Source organism: Mus musculus, chromosome 2 (assembly GCF_000001635.26).
Source record: "Mus musculus strain C57BL/6J chromosome 2, GRCm38.p6 C57BL/6J".
In the NCBI taxonomy this organism is placed as follows: Eukaryota; Metazoa; Chordata; class Mammalia; order Rodentia; family Muridae; genus Mus; species Mus musculus.
The window spans coordinates 106,314,743-106,335,633 of record NC_000068.7 but is presented as its reverse complement, the minus strand read 5'-3'; the positions used below and the strand labels follow the sequence as shown (position 1 = coordinate 106,335,633).

The following is a 20,891-nucleotide window of genomic DNA, read 5'->3' as shown; positions in this document are numbered from 1 at the left end:
GTAACTTTGGTTTTGCTTCTGAGTGAAGTGGTTTTAGAAAGGAAGAATATGTGAAAAGGAATTTTACAATAGCCTGAAATAATATCATCTTAAACTGAATCAAAATGGCAAGGAAGACCACACTGAGGGGATATTTAAGAGCAGAATAAGGCAAAGACGTAAGATGAACATGGTTCAGACATTTGCATTGTGCGATTTAGTGACTTTATATTTATTCACCTATACTTTTACTCATATACATACTTCAAATATTTATACATTCTTCAAATATTTACTAATTATTTTAGGCACAGAAATAAATCTATAAATTGAACAGGATATTCTATACTATCCTGAATATAGAATATACATGATATTCTGTAACACCAGAAACTTATTTGGAAATCAACTGGAACCATACAGTAATGAAAGTAGGAGCCACGGGGGATCTCACAAGAGGAGGGAGAGCCTTATACAGAGAGGCCACACCACAGTCCTGAAGCCTTAGGGTATAGTTGCAATACTGTGTGAATACAGTTGGGATATTTCACTTGTTTGGGTGTTGGGGTAGAGCTCCATTGATAAGAATGCTGGCCTTAGTGAGGCAAAGGATTGATAGGGTGTGCATAACAGATACGAAGATTAGTCAACATAATGTGTGAGAAATAAAGAAAGCAAGAATAGATCCCTGAGCACAGCTGGGATGATCATGGAATACAATTGCTATCCACAGAGATGAAATGGAGAAGAAGAGTAAACAGAAGAAACAGTGATCAAAGATGATATTCAGCAAAATCCAAGTTCGTTCCCACCCCTCCTTCCCTTTACTTCCTGTTATTTTTGCTTCTTTCCTCCCAACTGCATGGTAGCATTTTCCATCCATCTGTAATGTCCATTCTGAAGAAAATGTCATAATTCCATACAGGTCTTGTGAGTTCCATTCTCTTTGGCACATCAGTTTGTCTGCCATGCACAGTATCGTCATGTCTGGTGACACTCTAGCAGGTAAATCTTGATATCCCATAGGGCAGGCTCCTCCATTTTGTTCTCTGTGTAGTGGCTTTTGCTGGCCCTCTGCCATTTCATGCACATTTAAGTCAGCCTCTCAAAATTTGTTTAGGATTTAAACATTCTATGTAAGAGTAAGGAATTCCCAGTTTGATGTGTTTTTAGGATGTGAGATGGGGTATGATGCTAGCTCAGAGACAAAGCATAGCATGGAGAATATCTGAGCTTTGGTCTAGAGAATCTCAGTAAAGTGAAAGGTGTGTGTTGTACCATGGACCTCTCCTTTGAGTGTACTTGTGTTGATATTACTTGTTTTCGTCATCTGTGCATCAATCACATTAACTAATTTTCCTGTTGTAAACTAAGCTTACATTCCTGGTTAAAGGTCAAATGGCATTCATTCAAACTAGCCATGGTGTACTGCAATGCCTATAGATTGCTGAACTCAACTCACTAATATTTCCCTTAGGATGTTTGCAAATATTTGCAATGGGAATTAACATATAAAGGCCTTATATTTTCTTCATCGAGGGTGGCACCAATGTTTCCTTAGCCTTGTGAAGTTAATTGGAAGACTTTTCTTTGTTTTTGAATTCTGAATTATTTGTTTCTTCTGGGTTTGGTAAAAATGAATCAGTAAATTGGTCACAATGTACTTGTGGGGAGACTTAACTTTTAACTTTTTCCATGGCTGGTGGACCATGCTGGTTTGTGGTTCTTTTTAACTAGGATTTGCTTTTTTGTTGGGAGGACACTGTGGGTGTGAGTATTGGGTGTGCAACAGTATGCTAGAGATCAAAGAACAACTTACCAGGATCAGTTCTGTTCTTTTGTATCGTATGTGTCCTGGGAATGGAACTCTGGTCATGTGTCTTGGTGGCAAATACTTTTACCCACTGAGCCACCTCACCATCCCTTCTGGTCTCTTCTTGACTCCTTTAACATACTACTTTTTGTCCAAAAATTTGTGTTTAACCAAGTTATTTATATCATTTTCTTTATAGTACCTCTTTATTATATTCATATATATTATATGTACAATATAGCTAAGTAATATACATATATATTAAAGGGATATTTGTAGTATTCCTTTATTATATTTATATAATACATAATTATTATATAATCAGAGATATGTATCTTTTATTCTTAATATTATTTTATTCAAGTTTTCTTAGAAAGTATTGTTGTGTATATATATTTATATATGAATATATAATATATTAATATATATTTTTATGTATACTACCATTCTCTTTATTTTTTAACAATTTTATTAGATATTTTCTTCATTTATATTTCAAATGCTATCCCAAAAGTTCCCTATACCTTCCCCCAGCCCTGTTCCCCCACCCCCACCCCACATCTTGGCCCTGGCGTTCCCCTGTACTGAGGCATATAAAGTTTGCAAGACCAAGGGACCTCTCTTCCCAATGATGGCCAACTAGGCCATCTTCTGCTGCATATGCAGCTAGAGACAAGAGCTCTGGGGTACTGGTTAGTTAATATTGTTGTTCTACCTATAGGGTTGCAGACCCCTTCAGCTTCTTGGTTACTTTCTCTAGTTCCTCCATTGAGGGCCCTGAGTTCCATCCAATAGATGATTGGGAGCATCCACTTCTGTGTTTGCCAGGCACTGGTATGGCCTCACAAGAGACTATCAGCAAAATTCTGACAGCAAATTCTTGCTGGCATATGCAATAGTGTCTGTGTTTGGTAGCTGATTATGGGATGGGTCCCCAGGTGTATTTTCAAAGAACAGATTTTTTTGTTTTGATATTTCTGTGTACATGTGCCATGTAGTCTAGTCTATTGGTTTTTGTTTTATAATTTAGTATTTTATTTCCTTCTTCCAAATTTTTGCATTTTTTATAGTATTATGGCCATATGCATGCTAGGAATATACTCTACCCCAGAGCGGCCTCTCCTGCCCAGCCTTCTACCTAACTCCTAACAGTCCGTTCTTACTTTACTCTCCTAACTCCATAAACTCAGAGTGCTGCCCTCCTTAGTTTTTAGTTCCTCTTACTTTTTAATTCTAGACTAATGAAAAGACTCTGTAAAAAAATATTTTTTTTAAAAAAATAGACAATTCTTAAGGATAGACACCCAAGATTCTTGATTCTTTTCTGGTTTCTACACACACACACACACACACACACACACACACACACACGTCACATACACGTATGCACACAGATTAATTTTACATTGACATTTGGATGTAAAGTTACTGACATTTCTCCCTTTTTTGTTAACCATGGAAGGAAAAAAATGAGAAATGATTCTTTTTCATACTTAGCCAGTGTGCTTGTCAATTTACAGAATGAGGGTGTGAGACTAAGAGTTTTTCAATACCTCATTGTGGTTGATTGAATGAAAATGGCTCCCATAGAATTTGAATATTTGTTTCCTATTTGGGGGAACTGTTTGAGAGGGATCAGCAGGTATGATCTTGTTGAAGATGATATGTCTGAGGGTGACTTTGATGTTTCAAAAGACCATGCCTTTCCCTTTAACTCTCAATCTTGCTTTATGGTAATGGATCAAGATATGAACTCTCATGTTCCTTTGGTCTGTCATTATGAACTCTAACCCTCTGAAATTATAACTCAATTTAAATACTTTCTTTTATAAGTTGCATTGGTTATGGTGTTTTATCACAGCAACACAAAAGCAATTAAGAGACCATGTAAACTATATTTCTGGGGAACAAATCTGAGCTGTGATAGTTAAGCCCTCTGCCGGTTTTGATTTATTTAGCATCCAATTTGCTTCTGACTTGGTAGCTACTGTGGACGTTTGTTCTTCTCCATGGATACACTGTTACCTTTGAATCTCTAATTTCTAGATAGGAGGGAGAAACCCAAAAGAGCTTTCTGTTTCAGTATAAGATACCACAGAAACACTCAGAAATGAAAAATTCGCTTTCCAAATATCTTCGCTAGTAACATTAACTCTTTCTTTTGTGATACTTTGCTAATTGGGAGGGTACTATGGCTCAGCAGGTAAAAGTGCTTATCACCAAGGCTAATGACCTGAATTCAATCCCCAGGACTTATTTGGTGAACAGAGGGAGAGAATTTACTCCCACAAGTTATCCTCTGACCTTCATAAACATAATGTGGCCTTTACATACATACATACATACATACATACATACATACATACATACGTACATACATACATACGTACATACACACACACATCACAAATATATATAACAAAATATATTATTTTAATTCTTGTCTTCATAGGTTTTGTTTGTTTGTTTGGTTGTCTGGTGGTTTGGTTTTTGGGTTTTAGTTTTTGGGTTTTGGGTTTTGCTCTCACTAACTGGTTAATGGCTGCTTTATGATAACTGTGATTTGCCATAAAGAAAACCAGAAACGATCTAGAGGGTATATGTGTTCTTCATGTCCCAGGAAGCGTTGTGTGTTCTGTTGTACTCCCGAGTCTCTGTCCATATCAAGTCACTCACCTGTTTAGTGAGTCTCATTTAGGTAGATTTCTCTCATCAGGGAGTGGAAAGGATTAAGTATTACCACCAGCACTCATGTGATTAACCCCACATCAAGTTTGAATTTGTGTGTATTAAAGTGTCAGTGCTTTTTACATGCATTTAATTTTCATGATAGCTTCCTAAGGCCTGTACAATTAAATAATTAGAAATTAGAGTTAAGGAAACTATGTATTTTAGCTCCACAAAAGCACTTCTACAAAGAAAAGAAACAGGTTTTGGTTTTTGGTTTTCAGTTTTTGGTTGGTTGGTTTTCTGAGACCAGCCGTCACTATATAGTCCTGGCTGATCTGGTACTAGCTATGTAGCCTAGGATGGTCTTAAACTTGTAATCTTCCTGCCCCAGTTTTCCAAGCACTGGTATCATAGAGCTTTGCCATCATGTCTGGTTTCCCATGCAAGACATTTACTTTGTCCTTCTCGAAAACAGTGAAATACAGCCTCGGGATAATGAAGGGCAACAACACCATGGATAATTAAACTGGCTGAGGCTGCTTCTCCCCCTCCATTTTCTCGGTTGGGATTCTGATCTTCCTACTTATTTCTTTATTGGTCTTCTCTGTGTTCATGCCACTCCACAGCACAGCTGCATTGTTAGGAGACCCCTGGAGGGCCCTGGTGATCCCCTCAGTGGATAATTGTCCTTTCTTTTTTTTACTCATCTCTCATACAGAGAGGTGTCAGCTCAGAAGTCAGCTCTTAACCAACGACTTCAGCTTCTCGGTTGTACTGGCCCTACTTCATCTACTTGTTAGTGATAAATACCTAAGCCTTCAATCTCTTTGTTTGTTCATGTTCAAGGTTGTGTTTCTTCCCCTTTCCTTTCTTTAAAATGGTTTCTCGGTTTGCATGAAATTTCGAAAGACTAAATACTTCATTGGTAAAAGAATGGATCAGACAATAACTACAATAAAATTGGAGATCAAATCTAGAATAAAAGTATTGAATACAAGTCTCCAAACAGTTCCGAGTTCCACAATATGAATGTCAAATCTCCAAATCAATTATGTGAAGATGAGATTGGGAATATGGGTCTTTCAGATGAAATGGATGCAGACTTGAAGTGAAATGGGTTGGACTTAATTTGAGTTCTCTGCCTGCTAAGTACTTTCTTCCCCAAACATTTCAAGAAGCAGCAGGATCCCGAGACCCAGTCATTTTAGAAGATCCAGTCCATCCATCTGGCTCTGGCTAATTTAATGCCTCAGTTCTTTCTCTTAATTTTACAAGTAATGGCGGAAGAACTTGCGGGCGTAACCTCACATGAACAAGGGCAAAGTAAAGGCATTTTTTTCATAAGTGAAATTTATTTATTAGGTATAGCTACATGAAAGGTATGTGGGTCAGAAGGAAAGTAACCCTTAGGTTAAAGGATCTGAAATATAAGATGAAAAGATAAGTGGAAATACTTATTGACTGTATGCAAAATATATATTTTGAAGATTTTAAGCAATAAAACGTAAACCTATGGCAATAATTAATTCCTCATACCATAAATCATAAGGCCAAAGTTAACTATTCTATGTATTACTAAAGAGAAGACAAAACATACTTATTAACTTTTCATTTGATAATTTATTTATGCAAGTTAGAATGTTCAGGGTAATTACACTAACACTAGTCCTCAAAAGAATGGAAATAGAACAATGTGTAAATTAAAAAGCCAATATAAAAGGATCAAAGACTGGATGAGGCACAGATGAGACATGATAAACAGAAAGAAGATAGCAATTCAGGTACATGTGTAGGTAGGAGAGACAACGTAAATGCTTCAGTTTGATTCCATCCAACAAACTAAACTCATTATTAGTTCCCTTCCAAAAATATACAAAACTAACAAGTAAAATGATGGAAAGAAGACCTATGAGGCATATAATAACCAACATTTTGGGATGCTTTTGTTGTCATTGAATAACTGAAACTTTTATTAGAAGTAGACAGAGTTTCTACATAACGACAAGTCTGACTTAGAGAAATATACTGTTCTGATCATATGTGTGCCTAATACCTGCATTTCAAAATATGAATATGAAGTAAAATTTGAAGAATAACAAGGAAAAAGAAAATACCAGATCAGTTTGTTTCCACAGTGAAAGATTTCTATACTTCTTTTTAGTAAATAACCGAATTAACAGGATTTTTTAAAATATTGAAACTCAAAAGGCACATGGACATTTTCTGAAGGTTGAACTTAAAGATTTATACTAAAGTCATACAACCTCAGTAAGCTTGCCACTGGAGAGGACTGACCACATGTATGTATATATGTATGTATGTATGCATGTATGTAAGCTTATTCTACAGAGGACTGTCAACTTTGGAGTGTTTCCACTGGCTGGGCTTATGGGTCCCTTTATGTTTTATGGCTTACCTAAAATGAAACAGAAAACAAAAGCAGAATGTAGCAAGGGTAAATGCCATTTCAAACTACCAATTGTCCTTGAATATCTGCTGTGTACTAGGAAAAGACTCGCACTGAATTAAGATTCTTAGTCTGGCTATTTGCTATTTACAAGAACTCGAATAAAAAGTAGTTTAGAAATAAATGATTTAACTGTAAAAGAAACAAAGCTTATGAGCCAAAGTAGGCAGTCATAACAGGAGGTCCCACTGAGGAGATAGATAAAATGTAAGAGTTGTTTACAGTGACGATGACATAAATAACCATACAAATAAAGAATAAACAGTGACAAGAGAAAAATTCAGGGAAACTCACGGCTATGCAAAGAAAAGAAAGATGCACACTTGTACTGTGGGAGAATTTATGACATCACCAGGAGGTTTCAAGCTACTGGGTAGATTTAAATTATGTATATGTGTGTATGTTTACAGTACTGGGCCTAAATCCATGTCCCACATATAAGGCAACTCTGCAGTTTGTAATCATTAAGCAATAAGTAAGATCAGGGCAGGGTGACCTGTAAACCCAGCACTCAGTAGGCAGAGGCAGGAGGATCATAAGGCCAAGTCAGGATAGACAGCAAGAGCCTGTTCTGAAAGGCAACAATTCAAATAGTTTATCATTGAAATTAGTAAATGTAATCACTACCACTTATACACATTATAATCTGCTTACAGAGAATGCCTTTCTCAACAATTTCTAAAGTGTTAGTAATATTTGTCACATATGAAAAAGGTAAGTATCAATATGGCCACATATGGTTAGTATAAGCCTGATGATATGGTAGCCCATATCTGCAAGCCTAGCACTACCCCGGAGAGATGAGAGACAGACATAGGATATTCCCCAGAAGCTCACAGCCCAGCCAGCTTCTGGGTATAGATTTGTATGTGGAATACACAGCATAGCAGCAAACCATAAGAGATACCCTACTTCAAGTGTAAAGGGAGAACCAACACCAAAGTATGCCATTTGAATTACACACACACACACACACACACACACACACACACACACACACACTGAGGCATGTGTATGTCCTCAGATATAAACAAATATATACATACTGTCCATACACACATAGACAAAATAAATAAATATAACTTTTAAAATTTTTTTACATTTATTGTGGTAAATCACACACACACACACACACACACACACACACAAGTTCAAATGTTTACAATCTCAACAATATGATATAGTTTAAAAGCAGTATCTTTCTTAAAATGCTATTTTACCACTTGGAGAAAAAATGACCAATAGCTCGCTATTTGGTATGCAGTTAAAATTATGTACATGGAGAGCTGGCTCAGCAGCGGAGCTGCTGCCCTTCCTGGTGGTCTAGGTCTGAGCATCTACATGTTGGCTCACTACCTTCTGTAACTCTGGTTCCAGGGACTCCAATGGCCTCCTCTGTTCTCTAAGGGCACCATACAGCTGTGGTGCACATAAATAAATGCAAGAAAAACACCCATACACATAAAATAAAGTGAAATAAGTCTCATCAAAAAAAGACCAAGAGAAAGCAAACTGACAAAGCACTCGATTAAATTTTTTTATTTTAATTGTTCCATAGAAAAATAGATGAGAGAAACTAATATTCAAAAATAACAAAACATTTTAGAAAATAAAACTTCAATAGAATGGTTGAAGAAATGTTTTTTAAATAAAAAAGAATAACTAGAAATAGTGAAATCTCTAATTATGATATGATCACTAATGGTTTCCTAAATCCTCAAATTAGTTTTTAGTGTACATTTCCCTTTAAATATTAAATATGAGAAAGAAATAGTTTTAAGAAAAACAGGAAAGTACATCTCTTGTTAATAAGTACAGATTAATAAAATTACAACAAAAATAAAAAAGAAAATCAAACTAAACATTTACTATATAAAAGATTAAAAGTGATGTATATATGAATATTACTTGTAAAAACTTTTGATAATGTAATTTTTGAAAATATTCAGACTTGAAATATAGAAAGTAGATAGCATGTACTCGCCCACATCAGTTAGCAGGTCATGGACACGAGAACTTCTGTGCTATATAAACATTTGAAACTAGGAGATAAAATAAACCAGTTAATTATTTCTATGACAAGTTGAAAACCTCCATAATAAATTCAGTCACTGGTTATTTAAGAAAAAATACATCAATGTTACTTATAATTAAAGATATAGCACTCCTAAATCAATATAAATCAACAAAATATAACACTGTGGCAGGAGACTAATCACTGTGGATGAGTCAAATTGATCCTAGGAATAAAATTATGGACTGTTTTTAATTTAATCCATCACTAAGAGTAAGTGTTACAGGAACAGTACAACAGCCATATTTTTCAAGCAGAGATGATGATCTTAGAGACCAGAATGTTTCTAAGGCCACTCAACCTCATCAAGACCGTATGCAATATCTGTCTTATGTTGGAGAGCCTGGGCCTCCCAGCAATCATACTGAAAATTTACAAAGCACAGAAACCAAGAGTTGGCAGTGCTTCTAACCAACCAAGAAGTATGAAGCTGAGAGCCCTTGGGATTCAGAGTAGTGGTGGGATACAGCCTCCATCCAACTGACATTGCCTTTATTTCTTTGGTGGAGTTCTGTACATATCATCTGAACAATTTAAATTATCTTTGTCTTACTAACCCTAGAGTATAAACTATATAAAAACAGTAGACATTTGATCACTTGGAAAGGAATATAAAGAAACAGAGAATCCATTGTTTGGTCAATACATTCAAACTATTTGAGTTACAGAACAACCCCAGAAGGTACTAAGCTCTGCTACTGAACATTGGACTGGTGAGAATGTGATCGTGTGTACTTTCCTCAAATCAATATTATTTTCTATTTTAGATACCTATCTCCAAAAACTTGCTTCTCTGGACACATTTTTGTGTGGCACTTTTATCTTCCACATGTCAAATCTTTCTGGGTCCAGAATTAGGAAGCTTGTAGTTCTCATGTGTCCTAGCTTTTGCTATATTATTTTCTACATACCCATTCCCCAAATATTCCCAGATATTTAGCTGGTGAACTGTTCCAAATCATTGCATCCGTCATATTTTCACACTCCCAACTTTTTGACAGACCAACATTTCCTTTTACAACCAGGTTAAGATTCACAGTCCATGAATAAAGCCACTCTTTTGCCTTAATGGGACTTGAGCTACCAATATAACATGATGCATACTTTGTAGATACTCTGGAAAGTCTATGCATAAACACAAGCATACACATATTAAAGAACTCTCTACCTTGACAGGTCACAGTTGCAATACATATTACTTTTATTTTAAAGTTATTTTTATTTGAGTTGCTTTACTATTGCTAATGGCACTTCTGTCTTAAGTGTGGATTTTATTTCAGAAAGGTAAAGAAATTATTGAAAAGATATGCTATCTAAACTGGCAGAGACTCAGGCTAGTTCACAAAGACTGGCTTGCAAACAGCCTAATATGTCATGCTATCACATCTGTTTGCACTACTGCTCTGTGCTCCCATTTCCTATAGCCACGAATAACACTGACAAACAGCACTCATCTCAAGTAGGCATCCACTCAGTAGAAAACATAGGAAAAGGAGGTGTGAAGATGTGTTGATACATGGTCAGGGACTAGGAGTTTGGAAGGCTGGTGAAGATATTTGAGAAAACAAAACTAGAAAGCATGGTTAAGGGGCATGGAACGGTGAGGAAAACATTTATTTTTGGGCTTAGAGAATCCAACACATTCAATTTTTTCTTATATTAATGCACACCACAGAACATCCACCACAGAAGAGTCTCTTAACAACCAAGTAGGCCATAAGACCATTGTGTTCTTACTAGAATGTTCATTGACTTGATGTCACACCTAACGTTGCCTAGGAATAAACTGTTTCACAGATGAGAAGCTGTAACAGTGAACCACAAGATCCTCTTTTCTAACATTATACAGCATCACAAGAAGTACTGGCTTGCCAGAATACAGAAGTGATATTGAAATCTGAACAAAAGGTCTAGGTTATAGAAACACTTAAATGAATAAAACACCCATGGGAGGAGTTACAGAGACAAAGTTTAGAGCTAAGACAAAAGGATGGACCATCTAGAGACTGGCATACCCGGGAATCCATCCCATAATCAGCCTCCAAACGCTGACACCATTGCATACACTAGCAAGATTTTGCTGAAAGGATCCAGATATAGCTGTCTCTTGCGAGGCTATGCCGGGGCCTAGCAAACACAGAAGTGAATGCTCACAGTCAGCTATTGGATGGATCACAGGGGAGCTAGAGAAAGTACCCAAGGAGCTAAAGGGGTCTGCAACCCTATAGGTGGAACAACAATATGAACTAACCAGTACCCCCCAGAGCTCATGTCTCTAGCTGCATATGTATCAGAAGATGACCTAGTTGGCCATCATTGGAAAGAGAGGCCCATTGGTCTTGCAAACTTTATATGCTTCAGTACAGGGGAACGCCAGGGCCAAGAAGTAGGAGTGGGGGGGGGCAGTAGGGGGGAGGGTATGGGGAGTTAGGATAGCATTGGAAATGTAAATGAAGAAAATACCTAATTTGAAAAAAGAAGCACTTAAATGCATATATATATATGTGTGTGTGTGTGTGTGTGTGTGTGTGTGTATGTATATAGTGACTGAGTAAGGTCTGGTGTCCAGAAACCAACAGGAGAAGAAGGCTGGCCCTTACTTCCCCTGGCTCACTTCAGAATTCACCCTCTTGCTCACAAAGCCTCAGGTTTGTGAGACTGATTTCACTGTGGGAACACTTCTACCTAGGGATACAGAAGTCTGATCTAATGTATAGAAGCTTTAGTTAGTAGTGTTAGTAGTGTTGGCTATTCTGAACATCTTAGGGTATTAGATTTGCAGGCCAATGGGACTGCCATCAATGGAGAGTAACTATCCTTAGCCATGAGAACTAAAAATTGTTCCTATGCTGCAAAGATGACGGAATGAAACCAGGAGCTGTAGGACCTTTTGTTCCCAGAAGAAAAAAAAAAAAAGTACTGTAGCAGTGAGAATCCGATAAGGCTGGAAATGAAGGGCTGGTACTTACCAAGGACAAAGCCATTAGAAAAGCAGCCCATGCTTGTCAAAAACATTGGCCCAAATATATTTTAAATGAATGGAGAAAGGACATCAGTGTTGATCCAATAGAGTCCAAGGATTCATGGAAACGGTGAGGATTGAGGTTGGATTTTTTAATTGCCACATCTTTTCATGGCTTCAGGATTGGCCCAACTGAGGCTAGAAGCTGCAGTCCCCTCCCCCAGCCCACCATACCAGAATCTCAGCATACACTTGGACAGTTATTGCAAATACCTCAATCATGAAGGCAGGGGCCTTGGTATACTGCTGGATCAAGGAAGTCTAACAAATCTCAGTAGGATTAGACTCCATAGGAGAACAGGTTTGTCTTCAGGCCATAAATAGCCAGGGAGGAGTGAAGAAAGCTATGGTGGACAGTTTCTGCATGTGCTGTCAACACCCATAAATAGACCAGAGGATGGCTTTACCATCCCTCTGAGCCTCATCCTGGGGGGTGGGGAAGGCTCTACATTTTTGCCATGGTTCTGAGGCTAGGATCCTTGGTATGGCTCTGCTCATGCCAACAGTACACCATACTCACTAAGAACATCAATCACTCAGGTTTTCTGCTGCTCCCCCACAGCCAATCTTTTTGAGCCATTTTTATGGTAATCCAATGTATGGTATCACTAAAGTTATAGAGCAGCAGTCACATCTTTTCTTGAAGCAGCATTGAGGGTTCCTCTAATCCTGTGTATGTCTGGATATCCTAGAAGCCCAAGTGAGTATGAGGTGGGATGAATGCTGCTCAGTTTACATGCCTTTGCAAACTCACATGGCTTTGTATTGTTCTGAGTGTACAAGCTAAAAAGTTTGTCCAGGCCACCATTTTGGTCATCAAATTTTCTAACAAAGCCAAGTTCCTCACTTGTTTTATGAGACAGAAACAAAGCATTGGTACCAACTTCTTGTATCCACTAAAACAGGTGCCAGGGCGAGTTCCTTTCCTGTTGCTGACCACCCAACCACTATTTGGGGCTGAGATGAGATATCACCATATGAGGAATGAGCTATGGAATTATCATCATTAGCTAGGAGTTCTTGGAAAATATAATAATATAATTCATGAGGGCAAGACAGTGACTTCAGTGGCAAACTTTAATCAGAAACTGAAACCCAGAAGATGCTGCTAAGTAAATGCCCTCCTCTTCTCACCAAGACATATGGGTTATAAAAACCTGGACAGAATGTGGACAGAATGAGTTTACTTATAAACTACAGGCAAATCTATAACATACTCTCTAGTACTTTATTTCTCTATTCTAGGCTCAATTGTATTTTTTTCTTTTTCCATTTACTGATATTGTACCTTCTAAAAACCCTTCAGCATAGATTAAACCTGAGGCATAGTTCTAGTGAGGTGGCTCAGCAGGGGAAAGCATGTGTCACCAAGCTTAATGATCTGAATTCAATCCCCAGGACCTATTCAGTAGAGGGAGAGAATTGACTCCTTAAAAGTCAAGGTAGCACAACACAACACACACACACACACCATATTCTCAGCACTTGAATATATAAACATTTCTGAATGCTATTATTTGATAGGAAAGTAGAATCAAGGCACCAAAACAGGTGTACCCACTATTGAACTCTTTAGGTGCCCATATTCTCAAGTAAGATCTATTGCTATTAAAAAGTCTAAACGGAGTCTATCGCTCTTAGTCATGTTGTATACCGGGTAGAGGATTGGATCTTTGCTGTGGTTTAGAAGTAAAAGATCTGTAAAGATCATGGTGGCTTATTTGACCTACTTGGTACACTTGAGCCACATGGTACCCTTGACCCACTTGGTACACTCAACCCACTTGGTACACTTGATGGTGGTGCTGTTTTTGGAGGTTAGAGAGCCTTTGAAATAGCCCTAGGTAGGAACAAAGGGAAAGGTCCTGGAGGTTCTCTCTACTGCTGTGATGGAAACAGCTGCACGTGCCTACCACACACTGACTCCTCTCACTGGCACACATCCCACTGAGGTGGACTGACAGCCTCTGGAAGAGACCAAACTGACTACTCCACCCTTAACATTGCTTCTATTGGGTGTTTAGTCACAGCTACAAAAGGTAAGCAATACTGAAAAAATGGGGTCATTGGTTAACCTGACAAGTGTTTATAGGCATCTGGAATCAGTTTGTGCCAGGAATTTGATAGTACATGAAGCTGCAGTCCAGAAGAGCTCTGAAATGCTGAGCTTTGTGGGCCTTTGTGGTACGATTCTAGATTTCCAGAAGACCAAGAGAAATGTGATCATTCAAGGCCTAGCTTATGAGGTTTGAGTCTACAGACAACTGGTCTAGACCAGAGGCTGTGTGACAACCTGACAAGGAATCTACATATACTTTCTGTGCTGAGGTTTTGAATAAGGCTGAAATTGCTTTTCTTCTGAGGTGTGACTCCTGATAGGTGTGCCCGTGCTCTAGCAGATGGCCCCACAGCCATGACCATGAGGGCAGAATTCACTAAACTCAGTCAGTAATATAAAAGAAGACATGAAGTTGGGAAAGTGTGTGTATCAGGGCAGCAGGGAGAATTGGGAAGATATGATCAAACTACATTGTATAGTGTATGAAATTGTCACAGTGTATTTACGTGTGTGTGTGTGTGTGTGTGTGTGTGTGTTTGTAAAATAATGAACTAATTTATTTTCTGGCAAAATTTCCAAGGCAGCAAACCCTCTAGGCTGTAGTGTGGTTACTCTGTACATTTAGCATGTTAATCATGAGAATGGTAGGAGGAGATAGAGCAGAAAGCTAAGAAAGTGGAGGTGTTTGGTAAGGAAAGAAGTATGAATGTGGTCAGAGTTGCAGATGTAGACAAGGAAAGTTGGCAAAGTGATCAATTGTTAAAGTGATCAGGCACATTAGAGATAGACCAAGCACTTGCTCTGGGTAAACAGGGAAGGTGTGTCATTGAGGACAAGATCTCACCAACCAACAGAGCAAACATGCAAACTGATTTGAAGAACTTTCACTTTAAAGGAGACTCTGGGGAAATATAGAGCTGCAGAGGTGTTGTGTTCCAAAGGAGCTACCTAGGGCCCTCCCCAGGGATGGACAGAACCTGCTGCAGCCATGATGAAAGGGGACGGGGCTATGCCTGGGCAGGCAGGGAGAAAGAAAGCAAGATGGCATGGCATTGTTGAGGCACACACCAACGGTTCTGAAAGAAGACACTGTGGGCTGGACTGTGTAGCAGAGCTGGATTCCCTAAGAGAATCCTTGGAGGCCAGTGTGTAGAGATGTGAGAGTGAAGCCCAAGACACCCTGGAGACCCCTGAGGTGTTGGAGAGGTCAGGATGGGAACAGAACATTTGTCTGAGCAAACAGCAAACTGAGGAAAGTTAGCCCAAGAGAGAACCCATGGGCGCTGCCCGGGCCTGGGGCCCGGCTTCACACGTGACTGGAATACTGCTGACTTCCAGAAGCCCTAGATACCAGACACAGAATCCCAGGGCTTGACGCTTACTTTGCTGAGTTTAATTTTTTTTTTTTTTTTGGTTGGATCTTTCTACTGTCCTATTCTTCCCTTCTGAAATGGGGAATTCTGTAGCACTGTATATTGCAAGTATTTCATTTTAATGTTTTTTCTTTAGAGTTCAAAGGGACTCATAGTTAAGAGATTGCATCAAGTTTCAGTAGAGACTTTGAAGTTTTGAATAGAATCGGTTGTGAAATGTTAAGAATATGGGGACTTGCCTTTAATCCCAGCACTTGGGAGGCAGAGGCAGGTGGATTTCTGGGTTCGAGGCCAGCCTGGTCTACAGAGTGAGTTCCAGGACAGCCAGGGCTATACAGAGAAACCCTGTCTCAAAAAACAAAAAAAAAAAAATAAGAAAAGAAAATGAGGACTTATGGACTTGGATAGAATGTACTTTGCTATAAATGATGGCCATGAGCATATGGAGGCCAGTATAGAATGTATAGATTGGATGTTGAATGTCTCCCACAGATTAATGTGTCTATATAATTGGTCCCTAGCAAGTAGTGCTTGTTTGGGATATTGTGGGAACATCCAGACATGCTCCTAACTGAAGAATATAGTACCATAGGAGCAGGTCTTGAAGGCTGTAAGCCAGCTCCTTATTTGGCCTCTCTACTTCTAGTCTGTCACTGTGATGCTACTAGCCACATGTTTCTGCCACCACTGGGTGACCTGCTCCTGACACTGTGCTGTCCCTGCCTGAGTGGACTACTATCTTCTGGAAAGTGAGTCAGAAATCGGCTTCCATCTCCCGCTCCCTGAATTGTTTATGTCACATCTTTTGCTCAAGTGAAGAGAACATTGAGAAGCATTATCTAATCTTCAGGTGTGAAGACTCAAATACAGAACCCGAACCTCACATATGTAAGGAACTTATATTATATACATGCTTGGATCTAACAACAACAAAATCCACTTCCTAGCCAATTTCTCAAATTTTTTCAAGAAAGAATCAGATTTATCGTTCTGGTTATAGTGCCTCTGTGACTTCAACTCATTAGGATGTCTTTAAAATGAGCTGGTCAAGTTCAGCATACACTGTTCAACATTCACACAGAGCAGACACCATTAGACTGCAGAGTTCTAGCGCAGCATGAGCTTTTATGTAAAAGCAATAGACCTCTTAATATGCTGCATTATAAATGAAGCGCTGACAGACCCTTAGCTGTAATGGCACTAGCAAGCCCAGCTATAATGACAGTACATGTGCATAACATAAATTAGAACATAGCATTAGAAAGTTCTCAGATCCTTATTCTCAACAGCTAGCACTAGGTGGAGACAGTGTCTTGTACAAAACTCACAACAGGCTTTTCCTTGCCTGGAAAGCTCCTATTTAACAGCTTCCATTCTTTTTCTTCAGTGTAAAGCAGGGTACTGCATTTCTAATAAAAGCATTATTTAAAACAAATATCTGAGATGTAGAAGAACCAAGCTGAAAATATACAGTAAGGCATAAACTCCACATGGCAACTCATTCTATGAGGACTATTTAACTATTTTTGACAAAATTCTACTTAAAATGCTTTGATGATTGTCTTCTCCATCCATAAAAACATGGCTGAAGTTATAATATTCTTCCTGTTTTGTCTGAACCAAAAGCAACAGAAAATAAGGTTAGTCCTTAATATTTTTGGTTGAATGGTATCTTCTTTTAGAAATACAGTTCAATATTGACTCTGTTAATTCTAATCTGATCATTTTAGGCATAACACCAACATAATGCCCTATTGAATGCATCTGATGAAGACACAGAAAGTGGTAACACTTTACATGGTGTTTTCAGAGTCTTTGGTAAAGCTATGATATTGTGGCCAACTCTAGATATATGTGTGAGACTGTATGCATCAAGATAGGAAGGTATTATTTGACACTCTTGGGATTTAGTTACAAACTAAAACAGACCAGAATGTACCCTAGTTGAAAGAATTTTCTCTTGAAACTCTCTTGGGATACAATAACATTTCTCAAGCAGTGTAATGAACATAGTAATAAAATGATGCAATATATAATTTGAGTCTGATTTAGAAAAATAATAGATATTCAAACTCCAACCCAAATCAGCGGCAGCTTACAAACGTGCATGTCAAATGTGAATTCAAGTGCCGTGACTCTTAAGGGAATCAGTTAACTTTTTGCTTGATACAAAGACCTATTTCTTTACTTAACTGATTGCTTTCCCATTTTTAAGATTGTTTAAGCCGCTAGATTAGACCACATAGATTTGTCTATAATTAAGGCTGAGGTACACAATTCCTCGAAAACAGTGAACAGTATGATTCTAGACAATGCAATAATACATTTCATGCACTGACTTGGATAAAATTCATTTTATAAGACCAACATTAAGTGCCCAAACTCTGAAGAAAAAAATAAACATACAAATTGTAGAAGCAATAGTAACAATGTCCTACTTTGATGAGATTTGATAATAGCCCCCAAAATCTCATTAATTTGAATGGTAAGAAGAATTGTAAGGTTCAAGTTGTGTACATAAGAAAGAAATAATTCAGAAAAACAACAGAATACACACAAGCTGACCTTGAACCCCACCCAAGATTTAGAAGATTAGATGCACAGCTGAAAACTTGAAGATTACTCTTCAGTCTTTTACCAGAACAATGTAGGAAGTGTTTTAAGTATTTACCTTACAATGTATTGACTATTAAATATAAAAAAGTAATTTATGTTAATAAATCAGAAACAGGATCCTGAAGAATGAAGCATTTATTGTTCTGTGATTCTAAAGCTTAGAGATTAAGTAACTTTTACATATTAAACATTGTTCTATTTTATTTTGGAGTTTTTGGATAAAATAACAAATATAAGTTTTGATCTATGTTATTTCATACCCACCTTAGCTTTGTCTTTGACATTACTTTGACAACTAGATTAAGCAGAAGCTGCATTTTAGTAGCAATTAAGAGGCAAGAATAATAGGCCTATAGTCATAATCAACCTCAAGGCATTGGGAATTTGTAGGAATGAGAGATTGTTTCAATTATGATGCTGAAAATGATACTTATTTCAACAATTTATCTGTCTTTATATTATATTTAATTAAAGATCATTGAGGTGATTTTTAAAAGGTTATGTCATATAGTGGGAGCTCAGGTGGGCTTATTATGAGCTTATGTGGCTCATGGTATGAGCATCATGCATGTATCTAGGAAAAACAAATAGATACCAAGCCAGTCGTAACATCTCTTGGAAGTTTGTTTTGTGAAAATGTCTTTTACCTGCTCTATGTTGCTTTTCTAGTTGGGTGAGTTTTCTGGCTATTTAGATTCTGGATCCATAGGAGTAATCTATATTCCGCTCTAAAACCCTATCATTATCTCCTGGACTCAGGGGTTTCATACTTGGTGTAAAAGCAAGTTCTCTTTGCAGCTATGGAAAGCCTCTACCAAGTGCAAGCTTTGTAAGAAAAATAAAATAAAATATAAAATAAGACCTCTTTTACTGAGTGCTTGTTTAGGCTGGAACTCCCAGGAGACTCTAGGTTGCAGCATCTGCTTCCCAAAGGATAGCTTTGGTATGTCATGTATTTAGCAGATAAACTCTCTGAAGTTTCCATATTTATTTTCTGCAAGTAAGGGAGATGATAATGTCTATTGATCCATATGTCTCTTTGTGTGCCTAGGCTAGACATCACAGGAAATGTAAAGAATTTTGATGTGGTCCAACCCTCAGGAAAGTTAGAGTTACTTATTTTTATGATTTTCTTTATTTTGCATGTGCATTAATGGAATGTGGTGAATTGTGTGGCATGCGTGTTTATGTGTATACAGGGAGCATGCATCTGTACACATCCACTGAGGCAAAAGGAGGACATTGACTGGCCTGTCCCTTCACTCTTTTATTCTTTTGAGACAGGGTCTCCAACCAGACCTAGAGCTAGGCTCTTGGCCAGCAAGCCCTAGAAGTCCTCTTGTCTCCCTGTCCCCACCATTCTCAGGTTATAGGTGTGTGACCACACCCATCTTTTATGTAGGTGCTAGAATCTGAACTCAAGACTTCAGGCTCCTGCTGCAAGTCTGCTACCCACTGAAACATTTTTATAGCCTAAACTTACAGCACTTCAAAAGGATGCTAAGAGTTTGTACATGGAAAGATTTTGTTTAAAAACAAAAACTAGCACAATGTAAGATAAAATATAGGAAAAAATGACATCCAACAAGTCATTATAGCAGATGCCTTGAAGGAAACTAGAAATATGCTCCTTACAAGCAAAGAAGCTGGAGGAAGTTAAAAGTAGTTTCCTGAGGTCTGAAGTCTGGGGTTGGAGATTATTCCAAGATGTTTCTATTTGCATACCCAGTGAATTATGGAGTGGATATTTCCTTCCTTCCTTCCTTCCTTCCTTCCTTCCTTCCTTCCTTTCTTTCTTTCTTTCTTTCTTTCTTTCTTTCTTTCTTTCTTTCTTTCTTTCTTTCATTAGATATTTTCTTTATATACATTTCAAATGCTATCCCAAAAGTTCTCCATCCCCTCCCCCTGCCCTGCTCCCCTACCCACCTACCTACTCCCACTTCTTGGTTTCTTGGTCCTGGCATTCCCCTTATAAAGTTTGCAATACCAAGGGGCCTCTCTTCCCAGTGATGGCCAACTAGGCCATTTTCTGCTACATATGCAGCTAGAGACACAGCTCTGGGGATACTGGTTAGTTCATATTGTTGTTCTACCTATAGGGTTGCAGACCCCTTAAGCTCCTTGGGTGCTTTCTCTAGCTTCTCCATTGGGGGCCCTGTGTTCCAACTTATAGATGACTGTGAGCATCCACTTCTGTATTTGCCAGGCACTGGCATAGCATCATACAAGACAGCTATACCAGGGTCCCTTCAGCAAAATCTTGCTGGCATATGCAATAGTGTCTGGGTTTCATGGATGGAGTGGATTTTAACCATCACTGCTCAGGATATGTCTAAAGAGCTTGGTGGGCATGAAAAAGAGAGTAGTGTTTTTTTTTTAAGTACCTTGTATTGAGACGTATTTCTCTAGATATCTTTGAAAGTCTGTAGATATCATGTTGTCTTTTGGGTTCTCTGTCAGCCAAGGATCCCAGAAAATAGATGGAAAAAATAAATAAGGAGAAATCAAGAAAGAAAGAAGGCCACAGTAGTGGTCCCATGTCAATCAAAAACTTTCTAAGGAGGAGAAAAGATGGAGTCACAAAGCTCTGAGGGGACAAGGAAGAATAAATATTAATAGGAAATCTTCATACATAATGAAGCAACAAGGATCCTTTGTCTAAAGTTGGTTCTAGCAATCATCATCCAACACGTGTTTAGCATCTGGATTAATAATGCAAAGGCTCAGGGAACTAGGCAGTTCCTAGTCTTGAGTAGCCCCAATTTGCCAAAGGGAATGGACCAATGGAAGAAGTCCCAGGGACAGGGGAGCAGTAAGT

General features: G+C 38.2%; 1 protein-coding gene across 8 annotated transcripts in view; it reads right to left on the bottom strand.

The window, feature by feature from the left end:
* Positions 1-20,891, bottom strand: part of Dcdc5 (doublecortin domain containing 5) — a 328,880-nt gene that overhangs the window by 74,110 nt on the left and 233,879 nt on the right. The window lies entirely within an intron of this gene.